Here is a 23132-nt window from a genome sequence, read left to right as displayed (position 1 = left end):
GTTCATCTCTGGTGCGTGGTTTTCTGGTTCAATCTATTCTCGCGCCAAGTGTGCTTTCTGATCAACAAACACCATGTGCGTAAGTTTTCTCGGGGTTCTCCCTTTTCCTCCCACTTTCTTCATTGCACCAATTCATTCATTTCTCATTATCACCGTCTTCTTTAGCACACATGACACAAATGTGGGACGTAAAACACAAAGATTTCATTTTATTTTCATATAAAATCGAATCATTTTATTTTCATAAAAATCAGTTGACGGGTTCAGGCAATACTCAATTTTTCGTATAATTTATGCCTCTCCTGCTTCTCCCCTTAGGGTACACATTTTTAATTAAATTGGCATGACAGAAGAATAAGTTAGGCGATGAGCCATTCTTGTACCAAAAAATAATCAAAATTGGCTCAGTGGCCTAGGAGAAGTTGCAAGTAAAACATAGTTACATTCATTATTATGTAGATTATTTTTTATATATATATTACAAAATTTAATGTTCACGAGGTAAAGAACATTTAAATCATTCCAATTCATTAAAAAAAACACACACACAGAAATATTTTTTCTTTATAATTCAATAGTCTTAAAAGCAAAGATGGCGCAAGCATTATGTATTGTTAAGTAAATATGCAAGCGATGCCCGGTGTATTTCGAACAGAATACTTCATGTGGTTAATGGCTACAAGCAAGGTCCAGTAGGGTCGACGGACCTTGGGCTACAAGTAATGTTAATGTCCGGTAAGTAATGTTACACATTTTGTTATGAAGCAACTGTAAGTTGCAGCGCGCTGTATCTGTCGGGATCAATGGTAGGTGTATGTCAACTACCAAATGAGCGCTTGCTCAGTTGTTTCCGAACACTTGGAGGTGAAGGACGGGCGATTTGATTCATAAGTCGCGATGCAGCGCTCACTACAACAAACATACACGATCAAGTTTTGTGTGAAACTCGGCAAGACTCCAGCGGAAACTTTTCCAATGGTTCAACACACTCTCGGGAATGAGTGTTTGTCACAAAGATAAATCTACAAATGACACAATGCGTTTTTGGTAGACCCTGAAGAGGTCGACGATGAATCTCGTGTTAGATGCCTGCCAATCTCCTCAAATGACGGAAATGTGATTCGTGTGAAAGACCGTTGGCAAACAGACCGTTGAATGAGTGTTCGTTTAATGGCCAACATGTTATTTTACAGTCCCTACTTGGTTTACGAAAACTTCGTTTTGTTTCCCACGTTTGAAATTCCCCCTGAAGGACATCGTTACAGAAATATTGACGACGTGAAAGCAGTTTGTGAAATGGCTGTAAATGTGTTTCCTGAGCAGGCTTTTCAAAATACTATCACAGATTGGAAATCCCGCTGGTAAAGATGTATTGACGCAGGAGGACAATATTTTTGAAGAATTTTAGTATACAGATATTATTATTTTTATTATTATGTATAAATGTTTTTTTTTCATACTTGTAGACTTGGTGACATTACTTTCCGGATACTCCTTGTATTCAACTTCTTTCTTTCTTTCTTTCTTTCTTTTGATCGTTACGGGTTAACATGTGCAAACAACTCTGTGCAATGAAGTAGTAAATTTAGTTGTATAATAAAAAATGCTCTTAAAAGCCTTTTATATATAACTTAAAAGAAATTTCAATAAACTTTTCAGCTTGAATAGGAAATTGCTTCATGAATACATATTTACTCTAATTATGAACATGATAATACTGCAGTTGTTGGAGTGAGTGATTACTATTACTTCTTTCTTTCCTGTATCAAACATTACGTAATAGTTAAATTGATCGAAACAAAAAAATAGTATAATTATTTTATTGTTTTGATGTACTAGAAAACGCAGCAATAATAAAAAAATATGGATCTGTAAACATTTATTCCTTGAATGTAAAGCTGATATTAGACAACAACATATGTGTTAGCGGACGTAATTGCATAGCTCTCCTGAAGACAGCCAAATCTCTTCTTACATGCAGTGCTCGATTTACGTATAAGCTAAACAAGCTATAGCTTAGGTCCCCACTCGCTTGGGGGCCCAAAACTTTAAGGGAAAAAGAAAACTGATTGTAATGTAATTTCCCAATAACAAGAAAATGCAAATAAGATAAAACACACATATAACAATGGAGTTTTGTATTGTTATATATTAGACTTTTATGAGAAAAAAAAGTAAGAGGGCTCTATTTCTCAGCCCCACTTGTAATAAGGCCCCTGTTATTCGGCCCCGCTTATAATGAGCCCTTGTTTCCATTTAGAAATCCATTAGGTCCATAATAATTTAGTGCATATAGCATATATTCAAACCTAAAAAACGGCGACATTTTGTCGCAGAAAAAAAGAAAGCTTGACGTATAAAGGGCCAGGGCTCCATCAAACCTAATTCCGGCACTGCTATACGTATTAACCAATTTACAACTTACATGGTCAGACTACTGTTGTCAGGAAACCTCCAAACCCCGGGCTAGATCCACCACTGAGTGTGGGTTAGAAGTAGAAAAATGAAATGAAGTTTTACGTCCCACGGTTATGCCGGTTAGGCTAAAGGAGACGACGATGATGAGAGATGAGTGTAATGGTGGAATGAAGAAAGTGGGAGGAAACGGGAGAACCCCGAGAAAACCAACGAGCACCGTGTTTGTCCACCACAAAGTTCACTTGGCGGAGGCTGGGATCGAACCCGGGACCCCAAGCACCAGAGGTGAACGCTCTACCACTGAGCCACCGCGCCCCCGGTTAGAAGTAGAAGTAGTAGTATTGGTTTGTAAGTTGTTGTGTGTTAATAGTATTTTAGATTATTTTTGTAGAACTTGTAGCTTAGTAGTAGAATTGTAACAAGTTTATTTACGCTAATTTAATTCTAAACTGGAAAGCCAAACTTGTAACGACCTTATAATAATCTTGTGGCTGGAGAACCAACTCTGTAACGTACAAGTTTACACTAATTGTTTACACTTTCATTCGTAGCTAATATTATACTGGGGAAATAAAGAAAAGAAAAAAAAATCAAGTGGGTTGCCGAAACTACTTTCTTCCTTATGCTACGATTATGGACCAGTAAGCACAACGTTATTTAATTTCAAGATTCTTGCACACCAATGGCATCATCGCTACCATGAAAGGAAAGAAAGAAAAAAATCAATTTCCAAAATAACACCATATACTTTGCATATTACATTTATTTACCCTTTTTAGCGAACAGCGAATAGCTGCAGAAATTATGTCAATCTTAGCGATTATAAAGTTCAGCTAGACTCGATAACCATAGTTCAGAATAAAAAATCATTTGACATATGTATTTCAGTATCTCAAATTTTAGAAACTTCTCACACCAACGCAATGGATTAACCAGTAACAACAGCGTTTAAATGTTGATTTGATATTACGTTAGACAGTTATTTACATTCCTCGACCAAACATTTGAGGCAAAACTTTAGTAAGCTACATCGTAATAAATGAAGAAAATACAAAGCACATTACTGTTTACAAGACATCTCGTTACAGAGGGAGTAAGTATACGGCTAAGTCGACCAATCCTCCTTCATAAAAACATAACGCTTCCACTACTTTCCGCAACCAACTGTATTAAGAGGGCGCTACTCCTCGACTTAAACTTACAATTAAACAGCGGCGGTAATAATACATATAGCAGAAACATGCATAGGAGGTACTAGACCAGCCAGCAACCTAAACTCCACCCCTGACACCATCACATCTAGGCGTGAATACAATAGCAATGCCCACCGTCTTCAACGCGTCCGACTAGACGGTTTAAAAGTAGCTTCTTAACTAAAGACAGGACATGGAGACAACTCGAGGATTAACGTAAATCTTTTCCTTGCGTGGCGACTTCAAATTATATTATAATTATGGGTTATGGCAAACAATACGGAGTGCCCACTAATGGGACGAACGTGAGCTAACTGTCGCTAAATAAACCTTTAACTTTACCAAGACGTGACAACTATAGAATAAAACTACGGAGTGCCCACTGATGAGACGAACATAAGCTAGCTGTAAAGCGAATGATACATTATACATCTGCTCAACTTAAGGAACTAATTTCGCTTAATGCAAGAGAGAAATGGTATTGACATCGGACTACCCCCGTCGGCGTATGAATTGACCTACTGGATGGAGAACTCACTTCGGTTTACTCAGTCATATTACATACAAAACGTATGGTAATAGACAACATTTTATCGACTTATACTGTTTTGGTTTTTAAGTGAATACATGAATATGAAAGCAATGGATAAGCAGTATATTGTCTTTATCTCTAGACGAAGTAATGTGAAAACAACAAGGTAAACACACGATATTCATAATACTTAACTGACGCCTTACAAACTGAGACAGTGTCAATTTAGTTAATTATTTAATTTAACGACGAGATTTTAACAGTTCCAAAATGATATTCACTTCTTCAACAAACCTTGTCAAAAATAATAATATAAGAGTTTACCTGGAGGTTGGAGGCGGTGATCAAAGTCAACTTGATGCTACTCATGATAACCCACTGGTGAAGCGGTATCAGCACGGCAGATCAGTTCCAGAGGCACAGTTTCAGCAGCATCATGGACAACAGCCAATCTCCAACAGGCTTCCAGACCACTCGACGTGAGGCGACAGCAGACGTCAAGCCAGGACGTAGATTTACCCGATGGCAACCTTCAGAAAAGTCGACGACAAACTGGAAGCATATTCTCAGCTTCAACTGGACAAACGTAAGTTAACCGTAGGCATCAAGTCGCTGTAGCAAATAGTCCACACCGACGACCGCAGACAAATAATCCAAGGAAAACAACTAGTCCAGACCAAAACTGTAAGAGGAAGACGGAAGGCCACTGCGGAGAAATACCTGCACTGACAATGTCACAGACGAATAATCCAAGGAAAACAGCAGCGCCAAGCCAAACTGGAAGAGGAAGATGGGAGGCCGCTACGGAGAAATACATGTACCGACGGCATCACAGGCGAATAATCCAAGGAAATGCAGCGGGGCCAGACCAGAACTGGAACAGGAGAACGGTTCCTGATGCCATTGCAGAAACGTCTACACTCACGTCATGACGAGATAATTAAAAAAACAGCGAGTAAAATCAAACGATAACAGGAAAGACAGTTCCTGACGTAATTCCAGAGAACTTCCACCACAGACGGGGTTACAAATATTATAATTCTCACATTCCCATGTTGAAAATCACCATGCACTTAGTTAAACCAGGTTGCTAAAATCCTTGGCCAGTCAATCGAAGAAGGGGTAGCTTATTGTATACGTTGCGTGGCTCATTACATTCTCACTTCAATTACACCATCCTCTTATACAAAGTTCCTTAACAGAAACTGGTTAAGTCTTTGTCGATATTTCAAATCTTCGTCCTCAATTGAAGTAAAAGGGCGCACTATCAACTATACATTGACGGCCATGTTTCAGTACAGAGAGGTAGAACAAAGAGAATGCGCTTAGAGATCCCGCTCGCTCTCTGATTGGCTGCTCCTAATTACGCAGCATAACGTAAAACTAAATAAAGATTTTAACGTAAACTTAGATATAACGAGACAAAAGTAAAATTAATATAAATTGTTATTTAATAAATATATCCACAAACAGATTACTCAATCTAAATAAAATACAACTTCTCCAGTTTTTAAGCCACTACTGCTGACGCCATCTAGCGGAATTGAGAATCCAACTCGATGCAGGCCATAGACTAACAAAGAAAGTAGCGTACTTCAGCTACACATACCAGCTCAATTGTCGACCATATTGAATCCATCAAAGGGGTCGAGAATTGGGGAAAATAAAAATAGAAAAGAAATAACACTAACTAAGAGCTAATTAAATGATTCTATGAAATAATTTCTTTGAGAAAGAGGGTCAAAGAGGGTCGTTACAGAATTAGTTATTTAGCTATAAATTAGTTCGTCAAATAACATGTAAATAGACATCTTGTTCTATTACAGTATGTATATACGAGGTATGTTTAAAAAGTATTGAATCTTATTTTTTCCCTGCGGTAAACCAATGAAGTGCGGGAGACTTTCTTCAGTGTATATGTAGAGGGGACACTCATGCGCAGTCGTGAATTTTCTCCCGTCAGTAGAAAGCATCAGTCCCTGGCAGTCGGTCAACGAGTGAAGACGTGTAGTGAATGGTCGTCGGATTTCAGTTTTTTTTTTTTTTTTTGTAAAATGACAAACACTTCAGCAGCGATATTGAATCAAATTTGGCAAAAACTTGGTGATATTCAAGCGGAAACCATTCAATCCAGTCGGTACATTCAATTTTGAACAAGAATTTGGGAATGAGAAGAGTATTCGCGAAATTTGATTCACGCTTTCATCGCCAAACACAACATTCCTTTGTGTCGTCAGGCTTCTTATTCATCCTACATGGCTCCGTGTGACTTTTGGTTATTTTCCAAGCTGAAAATGCCATAAAAAGGGACCCGATTTTAGTCAAGAGAAGACATTAAGCGGAATGCGACGGGACGGTTGCTCATCATTCCGAAAACTATGTTCCAGAAGTTGTTTCCAATAATGGCGGGAGCGCTGGGAGAAGTGTGTGCATTAGCAAGGAGACTACTCTCAAGGGATTAGCGTTTCGGATTTCCAAATCGATAAATGTATTTTTGTCAACCAAAAGTTCGATAGTTTCTGAACATACCTCGTATATAATAACTTATATAATGTATTATAACTTATTTTTATTTATTCTATTTAATTAACATAATTTTACGTATTTATTATTTATTTGATATACTTATTTTCCATCATTCCATTTAATTCATTATATATTATTCAGTTCATTTATTTTATTTTACATTATTTATTTTACTTTGTACACTCGACGATAATAATGTCCTTTATTTGCTTTCAGATATTGTCACTAGAATCTTCAGGGTGTATATGAACCAAATCTTGACGTAATTGAAGTATTAAAGTAATTTACACCTGAAACGGATAACGTATACAGCTTCACAACAATAGATATGTACAACTTGGGTAGCTTTCACTGCATCCACAAGAGTGTTTGACTAGAATTTTGAAAGTTAAACGACTAACTTGCGGCGTATCTATAGGTCCATATTATTCATGAGAACCCTGGACGAGTTACATCAATTAATAATAATAATCTATTATGAAATGTACAGAAACACCATGATAAAATAAAAAGATAAATGAACAAAATGCTATGACTTACAAATTGTCTTACCAGCTGTTGTCAACTTTTATGTCCAGCTAATGGTTTTCCAACGACAAACTTCCTATAAAATGGGTTTCTCTGCGAAACATGCGTAATATTTAATCATCAAATTACTAATTATAAGTAATAGCATTCATTGGGAATAGTTCATTACATTAGTGATATCATGTAGTCCAAAATATAGTTATCCTTTCGCGCATGAAATGGCGTTAGCATCCCAATTTGTAAGATATATCAATCGCAGCGGGTTGGGTCAAATATCATTTAGCCCCTGATAGTTGAGGCTAGTAGATAAACAAACTAGTTGCTATTCTTAGAACCAGACGTAAGGTATTGCGTCGTGAAGATGAGTGACCTTTCCACAAAACTGCGCAATATTTAACAATTTTATTTCGGTAAAGAAGCAAATTGTCTATAGCAGCCATTGTGAGTTTACTACTTCGGTTCAAAGATAAATTCACTTGTACTCTTTATTTATTTATTTATTTATTGAACAAATTCCCAGATACAGCATAATTGTGCCATTTTACACAGGTAAATGTCAACAAGCGGGAAAAGAAAGAAAAAAGAAAAAGAATTTAAAAAAATAAACAACAGTAACATCAATAGTATTAACAAAGAGTGCACAAGTAATATTATTTGGCCAGCACACGTTTTATTGCTCTTTCAAACACCGGGTACCTAAAAAAAATGTCCACCTCACTAGTTAGATTATTATAATAGTTGGGTACTCGCTGAAAAAGAGACCTCTGTATAATTGTCAACCTAGGACGTGCAAGATGGAATAGGTGGGTATTCCGGGTTTTGCGGGAAGGGACATGTAAGAATAGTTGTTGAATTAGGGTTTCAGATCTTAGGTTTCCATTTATAATCTTATGAAGAAACTTCAAATCAGGGTTATTTCTGCATACTTCCGGCGTCTGCATATTAAGATATCACAAAAATTCCTCCTTAGGTAATATTCGAAGTGCGGGAACACGAAAACGTACTATTGCAATAAAGAAATTGAGAACAGACTCAAGTCTAGAGAGATGTGTAGGTGCGGCCATGGCCCATATGGGAGAGCAGTATTCGATCTTGGGTGCTATTAGAGTTTTATAGAATGTTGTTAATGATGCTACAGAACCTAGTTCAGTGAATCGGTAAAGAAACCCCAGCATACGCATTGATTTTATAACTATTGAGGAGATGTGGTCAGAGAACGAGAGTTTCGAATCAAAGATGACACCAAGATCATTATGACTGGCAGAATGTGTTATAGGGGAATCGTTAATATGGTATTTGGAGGGAACAGGAGACTTTTTCAGAGTAATTGTAATACTGTCACATTTCTTACTGTTAAGTTTCAATTGCCACATTTCCCACCAGTCTTCAAGATAATTTATGTCTTCCTGTAGGGCAATTGTGTCATGGAAACATGATATTTCTCTATATAATTTGCAATCGTCAGCAGAAAGCAAAAGGCCATTAGGATTAACTGATAGGTGAGAGTAGAGATCGTCCATATACAGGACAAATAGCAGGGACCCTAGTACGCTTCCCTGAGGCACCCCCGAGATCACAGGTTGGGGTTAGAAGTCGTCCCTGAAAGAACAACTTTCTGTTTACGGCCCTTTAGATAGCTGGTGATTAAAGAGAGAAACCTATTGGAAAGCTTGTGGAGAAGAAGAATGTGACTGACAGAATCAAAGGCCTATGAGAGATCAAAATAAATGACATCTAATTGAGTATTGTTATTTATACATTGAACTGCACAGGAAAGAAGAGTACTTAAGTTTGTGAGACTTGAGCTTTTCGGTAGAAAGCCATGCTGAGAAGTGTGAATGTAAGGCGACGTGAATTTGAGAAGCCTGTCTTTGATTATTTTTTCACAGATAATAGATATTACAGAAAGAAGAGATATTGGCCTATAGGAGGATACTTCATCTTTAAGTCCTGATTTATATATTGGGGTCCCATGAGCTAGTTTGCAGCTGGTGGGATAATATCCTTCTCTGAAGCATCTATTGAATAGGATGGATAAAGGAACTGAAATAGCTGAAGCAGTTTTGTTAAGATAGAAAAAGCCAATGTTGTCGTGCCCAAGAGATCTATGTGGAGAAAGCGACTGCAAGAGAACCAACACCTCACCCGGATGTATGTAGAGAGGTCTCATAAGGTGTTAGTACAAATGGGGCGGAGAGGGGGAGGATGGGTTGTAGGGAAAGGCGGTAAATGTTTTACAGAAGTAGTTATTAAAACTTAGAAACTATTGAAAGAAATTGGTGTTCTTCAATGATCAATTCCCTTTCTTTCTCAGTAACCACATGCATTTGTGCATATAGTTCTTAAATAATACTTTTGATGTATGTTACGTGTATTTTGACTATTTTATATGTCTATATTTAGTTCTTGTTTTACTATTTTTTTGTTTGTTTATGTTTCCTGCTTGAAGTTGTTAAATATCCGCACCGTACTAACCATAAACCTATATGGAATCACGATTGAACATTGGTAGAACGCTTACATCTGGTATGAAGAGTTGGAGATTTGATCCCAGGCTATGTGAGTTCATTGCGGACGAAATTGAGAGAGAAGGAGAGAGATTCAAATACAGCGGACTTTTTATTAATTCGAATTATTGGATAATTCGAACAAACGTTTATTCCCCTTGAAAACAGTATTATAAGCAATGGTAAAAAAAAAAAAAAAAAAATCGTGGGTAAATCAAACTTTTGAACCTTCGGTTTGGATAATTCAAAGTGTTTACAGTGGAAAAATTTGCAGTGTTCGACAGATTGCAAACAGAACAATGCAATTTCAAATGGTTTTTGTTTGTCTATTATTTTATCCAGAGGCGATCGTGGGAACGGAAAAGCTTTGTTTGTTGATACTACCTCTGCTAGACTCCCTCCCGCTATAGAGAATCAGTCAGAAGATGATTGGTATGCATCACTTCTCCTCCTCAATAACCTGGAAGTGTCTATCCCTTCTGTGGAAGTGTGAACGACCTTGAACCCTGTCCTTCACTAGCAAATGACAAATGACTTCTCCGAGACATTTGTGCAATTCTTTTTAACTGAACTAAAAGCAGTTACAAAAGATAAGCAGATTCGTTAGTGATTTATTGGCGTGCATTATGCACAATGTCGAATCACGACGCGTATTCTAATTCCTTGTGCACCACAATTTGTAGTAGTACTTCAGACATTGAACTTCTTTGATTATGATGCTCCTTAAACAATTTTTTTTTCGACACATTGCAAGGCCTGTTTGAGTAGGTATATTTCCGATTTCCATGCATCGAAAGTGTTGACATTCTTAAGATATGCACAAATATAGTTCGCCATGTAGCATTCTCCATGGATGAGTGGTTAGTGTCGTTGCTTCATAACCGAGAGGTTCGAAACTATCTCCGAAAGCTGTGAATTTTTTAATTTCTTATTCTTCAAATGTTAAGATTTTTGTCTCCTTGCGTAATCATCTGTTACTTTAAAAGAGTTGTCCACCTTAATTCCACAACTGCGGGTGTGGTGCTCGCAGCTTCAACTGAGAAGGTTTGATACTTCACACAATCACATTTTCCTTAGAATATGGATGTTGTCTGATCATTTGTTTCTCCAATTTTAACCTTGTATATGTGAATGTATCACTCTCTGTCTCCATATTTGAATCTCTCTTTCTCTCAATGTCGTCCGTCACGAACTCACATGACCTAGGATCAAACTTCCGATTCTTCAAACCAAATGTAAGTGCTCTACCAATGGACCATTGTGACTCTCTATAGCTTAATTCAGCGTTTCCCAACCTTTTTCAACTTGCGGCACACTACGGATGTTACTTGAATTCTCGCGGCACACTTATGGATATTATTTGTAAATATAAAAAACAGTGGTATTTTTTTTTGTGATTATTGATCTCCTTCTCACAGAGAAGAAAGCTCGAACACTGGTTTTTCCCGTGGTAAATCATTATGCTTATTTTTCATTCTAATTTAAAACAATTGCAATAAAATATTGGACTCAAGTTTTTAAAAAATACTCTTTCTTTTTAAAAACTGTATCCAATCTTTTACTAAGAAGGAAGATCACTAAATAACGAACGAACAAACAACTCTCATTTACTTTTAAAACACAAATGTAGGTACTTTGTCGAAAGGATTGAATGATATTTTAAATTTTCAAGTTACGAAATAGTCTGCAATAATAAAGAAGCTATAATGGTCATAACAATGACAACAAATACTTTTTTCAACATTAGAAATGTACAGAACAGTAACACGGTATGAAACTCAAACTTATAGATTCACAGTAATGTGAAATACAAATATATATTTTTCCCTACATTTTACAATTTGATTCCTCTAAAATTAATAATTTCGTTTCGATTCCTCGCGGCACACCAGCGGCCCATTCACGGCACACCAGTGTGCCGCGGCACACCGGTTGGGAAACGCTGGCTTAATTGTTATTAGGCGGCTGATATTTAGGCACTTCAAACAGGAAACATAGACACAAAAGTAGGTAGAACAATCGCTTTCGTTCTGAAAATCTCGATCTCCAAGATGATTCTCACAGTGAGCGACCAATCACAGAAAACGTAGACGATATTCTGGCGAAAGTTGAACACGATTGGTATGTAAACAGTCATGACATCGCCAATGACCTGAACATCCATTACCAGTGTTAAATGATTCGGAGAAAGGTGGCTGAAAAAGGTTCTTATCCGTTGTATATATGCAACCCATTTTACACTGTTAAGTTTCTGGTTGCAGTGATTTTAGGATATCTGTGTCTTACTGGACGTTGCAGAAATTATTTGATTTTGTAAAAAAAAAAAAATGATGAATTAATTATTACTTTTTAAAACTTTTTATGTGTATAAAACTCCCTCGGAAGTAGCTTATTCGATTAGAGAAAACCACATCGAAATATGAAAAACGATTTTCTAGATAATCTCGTACAGCCATACATACATACAATTAGGGATGGCCAAAAAATTCCGGAATCCGGAAATCGGAAATATAACTTTCCGTATTTCAGAAAAAATCCGGAATTTTTTGGAAATCGGATGTCCCGATCCCACATACCATTGAGGAATAATTGCCGAAAAACAGGGTGGCCATAAACGTAACCTTGTAAAAGCATTCGGCACGCAAATTCTCATTGTAAACAATGGAAAGTTGAATTTTCAGTATTAGAAATAGAGGCGAAGCCCTTTTCGTTGTTTTTGCTAACAATTTTTTTCAAATCCATCATTCTTTTCGCTGGTATGCCAAAATGAACTATTTGCGATTCATGTTCATTCACGAAAACAATTGATGCACTAAAAATTTCTATGAATAATCAATAAAGGTTTACTGCTTAGCTCCAAATTTGCAATTATTGCATACCTAGTAATACATATACAGTAACTGCGCCATACAGCTTAACAATAGTGTATAATAGTTCTAAAATGCTTTTTTTCCAATGCAATATTTAAATTTCGAAAATTACAATCAAAGGAATAAAACCGTAAAGAGATAGGTGAGAGAGAACTATTTATAGTGTAAGAGAGTATGAGTAACTCCGAATTAAATTTAAGCACTATTAAAAAAATACAAGAGCCATTTATAACGCTATTCTGATACAAGATGTCTTTGTGGAGTACAATTCTACCATGTGAAGTGAACGAAAGTGTTAATTTTACCTTATGTCCATTTAGTATTCTTACGCAGACACGAAAAGTAGGACTGGTTTTGAAGCGTTAATTATAAAAAGCGTTGTTACGTTGTTACGAACGAGCACTAGTTATCGTGTGGAGTGCGTATGTATGGACGTAGTAACATTACAACCTTACAATTCTCAATATCGTATTTTTTTTAAAAAAAAAATAATGTGGTATCAAATTATTTAAGCGTATTTATCAACTTAAGCAATTTTGTTATAAGAAATCAATATTTGAAAATACCTTAAGCAAATACGTATTTCATTCCGCTAATTTCGTGATTTGTATCTTTATATTGCATTTTAATAAGCGTATTAACTTTACAATGAGGGATGGTTTGTACAGTCAGAAATTATATTAAGTTTAGGTTGGAGCCATCATTTCTTTTACCTCCAACCTATACTTAATATTGTTTCTGACTGTACATGGTTACCTTGAATTTGATTGATATCATATCTTATGTCAATGAAATGAAATGAAATCTTTAAGTTTTACGTCCCAAGATTATGCCGGCTAGGCTAAAGGAGATGACGATGATGAGAAATGAAGGCAATGGTCGAATGAAGAAAGTGGGAGGAAACGGGAGAACCCCGAGGAAATTCACTCATTCGGTGTTTCTCCACCAGAAAGTTCACTTGACGTAAGTTGAGATCGAACCAGGGACCTCACTTACCAGAGGTGAACGCTCTACCAGTGAGACCATGGCCCGATCATATATATGCTACGTAATTGTAAATTACGTATTATTGTACGGTACTTATATAATAAAAATAAGAAGAAGAAGAAATAAATGAATTTGCACATTGTTTAATAGAGATGTGCATCGCCCATGTATGGTAGAAATCGGTCATTGATCTTGGGTGTCAAGGAAAGATTTTCAAGGCGATTGATCTTCAAAAGAAGCTTATTTATTGTTATATGTAACATGTCTCTGTAACAAAAATGATTTTATATTAGTTGCAGTTGAAATGAAAGTGGCATAATTACCTTTATTATTATTATTATTATTTTTAAATGAAGAAATTCTTAATTTATGCTACATATCATTCGTCATATCTAAGATTTGTTGATGGTGTTTTGTTACATAACGTCAAAGGAAATATAGGCTCTTGTTGCTTTACTTTCACTGTACGGCACGCAATGGATTTGCAATTATTTATACAGTAGAAGATACTTCACTACGCTAGATATAACTCGCAGCAATAGATCAGTGAATGGGAAAAGGTGTTTGTACATGATGAGGTGATGACATTGCGTTCCCATTAATTGTTCTCATTTCGAAACTAATGCCTAAACAAAATATGGTGAACCGATTCCATTTTAGTCTTTACAAAACATTTTAATTCCACATGTTTGATGATCAACTCATATAATATCCCTGAGAAATTGTTCAGTATTGCAGATGAAGTTGATATCTACAAGAATTGGATATAAAACCCAGAAATTTCGTAAGAAAAATAAAAGAATGATGAGCTTTTTATACGAATATATTGTAACGATATTGTACGTCTGAGGGTTTTGGTTAGATTCCGTGGACGGACTTAAGGATTTACTTTATCGACTACTTCTAATTTTATTATTATTATTATTATTATTATTATTATTATTATTATTATTATTATTATTATTATTATTATTATTATTATTATTATTTTCTATAAAAGTGTAGCATATGAGGATATGCATATAGGTGAAAGTAAATATTCTAGTCTGGCGTTGTCACTAATAGGTTTGTCCAGGGCTGTCGCGTGGGTTGTAAGCGCCCGGGGCGAAAATTCCCGGGCGCTCCCTCCCCACCCACACTTTTCTATGAAGAACAACCAGGGATTTTTTTTCTGTACTTCTAGATTTGAATATGGAATGTAAGATAAAAGAAGTTGGTATGATGTCATTTTTTTAAAAGTGAATTGCTTTTGTAGTTAACCAATAAAAGTTAATGAAAGCCTTGTTTTGGAATTATTGAAATCGAGTGCTATTCTTGTTTATTTTGAACTTGATACACATCAACATACTAACAGCATAGAATATACAAATAACGATACAAATCTTAAAGCCCAATATGTAAGTGATAAAAAAAAAAACTAATTTTCTGACTTTCGCTAAAAATTAACAAAATAAACTTTTCTTCCCTTGTGATTAACATAAGATTTTTCAGTAAATTTATCACAGCGTTGGAATACTACAGTAACTCTTTCCGGTGACATTTATAATTATTTGTGAGTATTTGCTTCAATTTAATCCTACAATTATAATTTACGTTCAAAATCAAAATGTACGGTTTGTTAATGTGTGCTCTGAAGGACGATGTTAAGGGTACGTTGTTCCAAAACGTATAGTGTAAAGATCATAACCTGAATTTTGTTGATTTGTCGTACCGGTGCCCCTCTGGTCGCGGCGCCCGGGACAATTGCTCCGGTCGTCCCGCCCACGCGACGGCCCTGCCTCTGTCTAGATCTAGTTGCTAGTGCAAAAATCCTCAGTGTAGTCCTCCTAAAAATCAACAAACAAACAGTTTTCTCCCCCAGACAGAAACACTAATCACATCTCCTGTCCTCATTTCCATATAGGATTAACCCATCATACTCTTAACAACGTGTTCGTGATGTCAGAGAATGATAGGTCGTGTCGTGAGTCGTATACCTCAAAAGCTGGGGAAATCACCTCTTGTCCCTGCGTGGTAGCGTTTTGAGGAAATCGAGGTTCTAAGTCAAACCTCAGCAGATAGGAATAAACTACAAATTCCAGCTTTAAAGTAAATGCAAACGTAATAACGTGAAAATTTCTTATAACTGATGAAATCGATGAAGGAAGGTAGGAGAGTGCCAACTGGACGCTCAAAGTATTAATAAATAAGCCTCTTATATAAGCATTGTCCCCAATCACAGTTTAGTGACTCGGTGAAGTCATGAAACGTAGCCAGACACAAGCAGAAAATAACAGATTGCAAAAATGTAAAAGTAATGAGCAAAGTTGTTGAAGCATTATTATGGATATGAGGAATCTGCTATTTTACTTACTTCCGTATATTACATATGTATACGTATGTTACAAACTTCAGTAATATACGTCCATCTGTATGTGAGATAATTACCGTCTATATACAGTTTATTCTTTTATACGGAAAGTACTTATAGATGGTATACATATACGGAACGTATTATAAAACATACGTTTTCACTTAATACATTTCCTTAAGTATGTTACATATAGTCGCACGTTAAACCCAAAAACTACAGGATTTACGCATGTAACCTACGTTTTTACGTACGCCACATAAGTTTTTTTCTTTTCTGCGTAGGAGTGAAGGAAGTTCTGATCGTGGCACACAATGAATTCAAGATTTCAACGGATTTCTACGTTCCACGGCCTTACATGTCAAAAACATTATTTTTGAATTCCACCCGTCAGCTTAATCAAGTTTATGTCGGATACGCTGTTATATATATATATATATGGCTTACACAAACGATATTGTTTCAGTGAACAACTCATAACTAGTGATATTTCTGTAATGGTCTCTAGGGTTATCACAAGATATTATTGCATTTGAATGTTTGTTAGCACAAAGTATTGACCAGACCTGTACTGTTTTTCAATATTTCAGTTAGTAGTAACAACGTCGCTACTGAGAAAGGAGACCTGATCTTTCTATATTTCCGCCACAGCAGATTTCAGACTTGTTTCCTGATGGAATCTAATGGCAGAGAGAGATGGCAAAAGTATGCGGCTGCATATATATATATATATATATATATATATATATATATATATATATATATATATATATATATATATATATATATATATATATATATATATATATATATATATATATGGCTTATATTGTTTCAGTGAACAACTCAAAACTAGTGATATTTCTGTAATGGTCTCTAGGGTTATCAGAATATATTATTGCATTTGAATGTTTGTTAGCACAAAGTATTGACCAGACCTGTACTGTTTTTCAATATTTCAGTTAGTAGTAACAACGTCGCTACTGAGAAAGGAGACCTGATCTTCCTATATTTCCACCACAGCAGATTTCAGACTTGTTTCCTGATGGAATCTAATGGCAGAGAGAGATGGCAAAAGTATGCGGCTGCAACCGCGTACTACTTTGAATAACTAAATAGTAATTATACTTTTCATTTGGACTTCTTGCCTTTGAAAGTGACACACGTCAATTAGCCATTTCAATCGCACCAATCCAATATTTGAAAGAAGCAGACTTCGTTTTGGTTACCTGCGCATTTTAGATTCTAGTCAATTTCTGTACCTGAAATAATCATGACCAAATTTTACATGGTTTTAGATAGGAAGAAACTCCAATGGTTAGAGACCGCTTTAACCCTAAAAATGATAAGCCTTTTTTGTAACACAAAATGATGAGATGAGTCCATTGGACTCAACTTGTTTTTCCTGACCATTTTGAATTTAACGCATATTTTTACGTAATAAACTTTCCACATGCATCAGGTCTGCTTGTTTATTCTTCGATGATAATAAACAAAGAGATCATATCTTGACGGTGGCTTCTATAGTGTATTAAACTACTACTATTGATGTATTTTCCGAAATGTATCCAATGAATTCACCTCATCATTTTAAGGATACGAAATTTTAATTGTTTACTTACCTCTTGTGTGTTTGCTAACTGGAGGGTTTTCTGTTTAATGAGTTGATCCTCTGGAAAGAGATAATAATTGTGTAATTAAGAGCATGAATTGGAGAGATTGATTTTAAATATTCTGCGTGTTCTGCTATGATATCATATTTGTAATTTAATGTCCTATATACTTAGTTGATAATAATAACATGTTTGGCGTATTCCTTGTTATGGAAGTCATTTCTTGTCTGAAAATTATGGTATATAGTATTTGAATTGTCAGTCACTTAACACCATGTTAATTACATAAAGATCTAATTATTAACCATACCTTGCATTGTGGGTTGATTAACCTCGCAGTAGACGATCAAGTTATCCATCGAACCAGACGCGTTGAAAGTCAGGGCATCAAACCTTTGGCGACTCCTGTGGGCTAAATTATAACTCTTCTAACCCGGATGTCCAGTTCGCCCCACGGTAAGACATCTTTTATATTACTGTTGCGCGAAAATTAATCTGGTCAGCTTTCGTCGGACGCGGTGTCATATCCCGATTGTCTACTGGCATTGTCTTGGCATTGCACACACAAACTGTGATCCAGATCTGCACACAATGGATTCGCTCAAATAACTACACTCGTCCTATTGTTCGACGATCTTCAAACTACTAGTAGGAAGTCCTTCACAGACACTGTGATCATCTCTGTCTACGGATTCCGGAAAATTTTGGTCATCCCTAATACACTCACACTGTGGTGTGAATTTCGTTCGTCAGACGATATATGAGCGGCTCGAAGGAACATAATGGTAAGCGCCAGTTCCGGTGAAATTGAATTGTTAGATAGAATGAGTTATCATCAAACTATAGAACAGTATGTAGGTAGTTTAATTTCGGAAATTTACCTACAGATGGCAGGGGAAGCTTGTTTGGTATGTGCCATTACATTGAATTGCATGGAAATATTGAATCTTCTTTCGCAATTTCCTTGAAAGTTCGAGAATATGACATACCATTTTATTGCCCGGAGCCACTTATATACGGAGAGTTGTTATTCGTTTCCATCACTATATATATCATATATGTTTATCAAGCACTTGACTCATTTTCTTTAAGATTATGAATAATTTCTATTGTTTTGCGTTAAAATTGGTCAAGGGTATGGTATGAATTATCTCACAACTCTTAAAATTACAGAAAGTTGATAAAAATGTTTCGATTGGAATGGAATATATTATGCTTTTCTTCAAAGCTTAAAATTGTAGAATATTTTAACTGGTTAAAACCAATATGAGTGGTGCTACAAAACCAGTATAAATTTCTTGAGAATTTTCTGATTTTCGTGAAACATAACTTTTATTTTCATTAGTGCGCAACCTTTTCAAAATCGTTGATTCAGCATATGATCTCGGAAACCTATTAATATTTTTTTGATCTTACTACTTAGTAAAATGAGTTGTACAGAGTATGTGGGCTATCTCACATAATTTTGTTTACAAAGGATCGGGCTACAATTTACATATGGAAACATACCTTCTCTATCGACTCCCTCCCCTAGTCAAATTGTTCTTTGTTCGAAAAGGTTTTATATCTTCATTCCTACTAACCGCACACCAATGAAACATAGCTGTATATACGCTAGGACAGTGGTTCTCCACAGGTTTGTCGCGACACATTGGTGTCACGCAGTCTCATAAGGTGTATCCCAAGATTTTATACTTTTAAAATCATTACATATTAATTAATTAATTAATTAATCAAAATCAACTTTGAGATAGACTGTACCAGTCAGCGCCTCCAGCGAGAGTAACAACGCTTAGTAATACATAGAGTCACTACTTCATAGAAATTTATAATCTTACACTACTAGGATTTATGTTATCATTAATAAGAAATAAGTACATGTGTCACAGTCTCATGCAAGGATCTTATAAAATAGAGGATATGCCCTTACAACAAAATCTTGAAGCAATACGTCACAGGTTTGCCACCCCTACTCTGCCCACTCCGCCCACTCCGCCCAATAAGATCGCAATGTTTTGAGCCAACAATCATGGCGGAAACGAAAGTAGCCAATCAGACGATGGCAAAAGCGAGAGTAGCCAATCAGACTTGCCGATGCTCAGTTGTTTTTTTGCTTCATTAATCTAATAGGATGAAGATACATATTGGCAGATCCTCTATTTTATAACACCCTTGGTCTCATGGGTATTCAGTACAGTGTGTCATCACTCAAAAAAGTTGAGGACCATTGGGCTAAGATATGTAACTTTTCTTTTACCTATCTTTAGTGTAGGTGCCTGAGCGTCAGGTATCAACAGGGACACTTAAAAAAAAAACTTTTTCAGGAAAATTTCTGGAAAAATGTCCCAACTTTCTACCGAATTTATTAATCGTGATACGTACGTATGATGTCATTCAAAATCTTGTTTCATTCTGAAGATGATTATGAAAGTTGAATCTAAGGAACGAACTGTAGAATCCCAATAGAAGTTCTTCAATTCCCTTTGAAGAATTCTTCATTATTGAATTATTTTCACTACATAGGATTTGTATCAGTAAAAGATAATGGGAACAACATTTCCATGAAATAATCCTTTACTCGCTTCTTTTTGTCATGGTACCACTAAGTAGTTCTATAAGGTATTTATTTTTGGATTTGTTTAGTGTTTCTGTATGGTTTCGAAACATGGTCACTTACTCGGAAGGAAGAACATAGACTGAAAGTATTTGAGAACAAAATCCTGAGACGAATATTCGGAACCAAGAGAAACGGGAATGGGGAATGGCGGAAACTTCATAGCGAGGAAGTACATAATTTATACGGTTTACCCAACATTGTTAGGGTCGTCAAGTCTAGGAGGCTTAGGTGAGAGGTCATGTAGCTAGGATGGAAGAAAGTAGGAACGCTTTCAAAATCTTAACTGGAAGACCAACCGAAAAACTATCATTAGAAAGACCTAGGCACAGATGGGAGGACAATATTAAGATGGATCTCGCAGAAATAGGAATACAAAGTAGAAACTGGATCCAGTTGGCTAAAGATAGAAGTAAGTGGCAATTTTGAGAAACAATGTCATAGGTACAGCTGCAACAACAGAAAATATATGTTACTTCCTGTAAGACTAAAATGCACAGGACGAGAATATCAAACACATTGATTTATTCATTAACTTGTGTTGATGTGAAGTTGAACCTTAAAGCACTTTTCTTAATGGATTTATTAGTGTTTTCTATTGTAATCCTTCACAAAATACAGAAAAAATATTCAACTTCATTTTTTTATTTCCATTAACTGAAAAATTCATATCCTGATTTTCCAGAAAGAGAAAACTTGTAAAAGGAAGGTTAAAAAGTAACTTATTTTATTTATCGTTTTGCAAAGGTGATGTTTAGAAGTTGTACTTGCCTGTGGCGGTAACATAAAGAGGCACAAAATCCTGATATTTAGTTGAAATATTATTCTTGAACAGAAATGTCTGTGCAGTAAAAACTGAAGTAGTGGCGTAGCTGCAGGGGAGATCGTGTACCTATAACATTTCCAAATCTAAGAGTCATATTATGCATTTTGTTTCTTATTCATCTAAATTTTGGTTGATGTAAAGAAAATCCCGTAGAAGTTTATACAATAGCTTTTCAATGTATATATATATATATATATTAGAGTGGGAGTGGTCGACTTTCGAGTTTTTTTGAGTTTCACCCCCTAAAATGGTTCCATATCAGACCAAAGTAACTCACGATAAAAATTAGATCAAACGAATAATAGTAAATAGTGCCGCAAGATACCTTAAGTTTTCAATGTATTTACATTATATAATATGAGGCAAAGGAATCTTGTAAGTTTGGAAAGGCTAGAAAGAGTGCCATCATATTTTTGGATAGCGGTAATGGAAGTAGAACTGCACCTATTACTTTATACTGTGATATCATCATGGTAGCCATTTTGAAGTCCTCCATCAGGTCCAAAATTTTTAATAGGAAATGACCATGCGACATATCATTTTGGGATAGCTTTTCACCATAAACACACATCTGACGTCATTTCCACCTTATCTACAATAATTTAATTTGATAATATATGTTTATTAATTTACAATTGTCTTTCCAACTTACAAGGTACGTTTGCCCGGCTCGGAAGAAACAAGACTTGTGCCTAAAAGATCGATTTTTCCTCCCGGTTTTGGTGGTTTTCATGCCTTCAAACCCTCTGCCACATGTTGTTTGTCGCTTAAAAATATCTGCAGTAGATCGGACTGGAAAGCTACGGGTGACATCCAGAAGTCCTAAACGGCAGAAGTCCTAAAAATATAGGCACTAGTCCTAAATTTTAGGACTTCTGCAGTTTAGGACTTTAAAATTCATACGCTAAAGGAGACGGTGGTGATGAGAATGAATGAAATGCTGTAATGAAGAGAGTGGGAAGAAACGGAAGAACTCCGAAAATACCCCAAACACACAGTATTTTTTCTCCACAAAATCTATTTGGAGCGAGCTGGGGTCAAACCAAGGATTCCGCGCATCAGAGATGAATGCGCTACCACTGAGCTACCGCAGCCCGCCATTCAATTAGTTGTATACTGTTACTTTTCTTACATTACTTACAATTATTGTAAGAAATAAGATGTTAAGGGGAAGAGAGAGATTTTTATTGAATATCTTTGCATATCATACTATCTCAAAAATGTATTTCTTCTTATAATTACTGGTAGTTTTGTACTATGAATGAACTTCATGTTTCGTTCTGGTAACGAATCTGTGTTATGTCCATCTGTTTTGTAAAGTAATTTTTCTACAGACATCCCTATACAACATTTATATTACTCTATTACTAAATTTACTAATACTACTGTACGCACTACTTGCCAAAGTAAAAAAAAAAAAAAAAAAAAAAAATACAAAAGTTTACAAGGCGAAACGAGAAGGAATACTTCAAAAACCACGAGAACACACGAATTCTACAAAATTTGTGGGACGAAATGAGAAACGTTATTTCTTGTCTCTTGGATAGTATCAGGCCCGTAGCGAGCCCAAAAATGTAGGGGGGGGGGGCGGATGAAGTTAGGGGGTGGGCCGATCCAACCATATTATGGTTCATTTGCAAGCCTACCGTGAAAATTTTAGAGGGCCAGCAAAAATTTAGGGTGGCCTGGCCCCCCTAGACCCACCTGGATACGGGCCTGGGTAGTATTAACGTGTGTCATGACTGTGATTGTCATCAATGAAGATCGACGTTCTGCCCAGGGGTGCCCCCAGAAATTTTTGTTGGGACACGTTCAAGCTTTGGGGTTTGGCTCCAATATTACAAGTCACTAAGTCTATGTAGTATTGAAGGGACATTATTCTGCACCCGAGAAGACGATAAGCAATTGTAAAATACGTACATTTTCAGAAAAATAATGATAGAACTGGATTATTTTTATAAGAGAAAAAGTACAGATGAAGTGTGAGATCAAATTTTCATGCTACATCAGTTAATTACCTGCTAAACAAGTAGGCTATAATTTTATTGAGAAAGTGTACAAATGTACGTTGAGTTACGAACCTTTTGGGGAAAGCCCCAGTGGACCCGCCCGTGGATTCGCCCCTAGTTCTTTCCATAATTTATCAACTGAGCAACTTGTGAATAATA

The sequence above is a fragment of the Thermobia domestica genome, chromosome 7 (assembly GCF_964235325.1).
Source record: "Thermobia domestica chromosome 7, izTheDome1.hap1.1, whole genome shotgun sequence".
NCBI classification, from domain to species: domain Eukaryota; kingdom Metazoa; phylum Arthropoda; class Insecta; order Zygentoma; family Lepismatidae; genus Thermobia; species Thermobia domestica.
The sequence above is the reverse complement of the archived record's forward strand: the minus strand, read 5'-3'. Positions refer to the sequence as shown.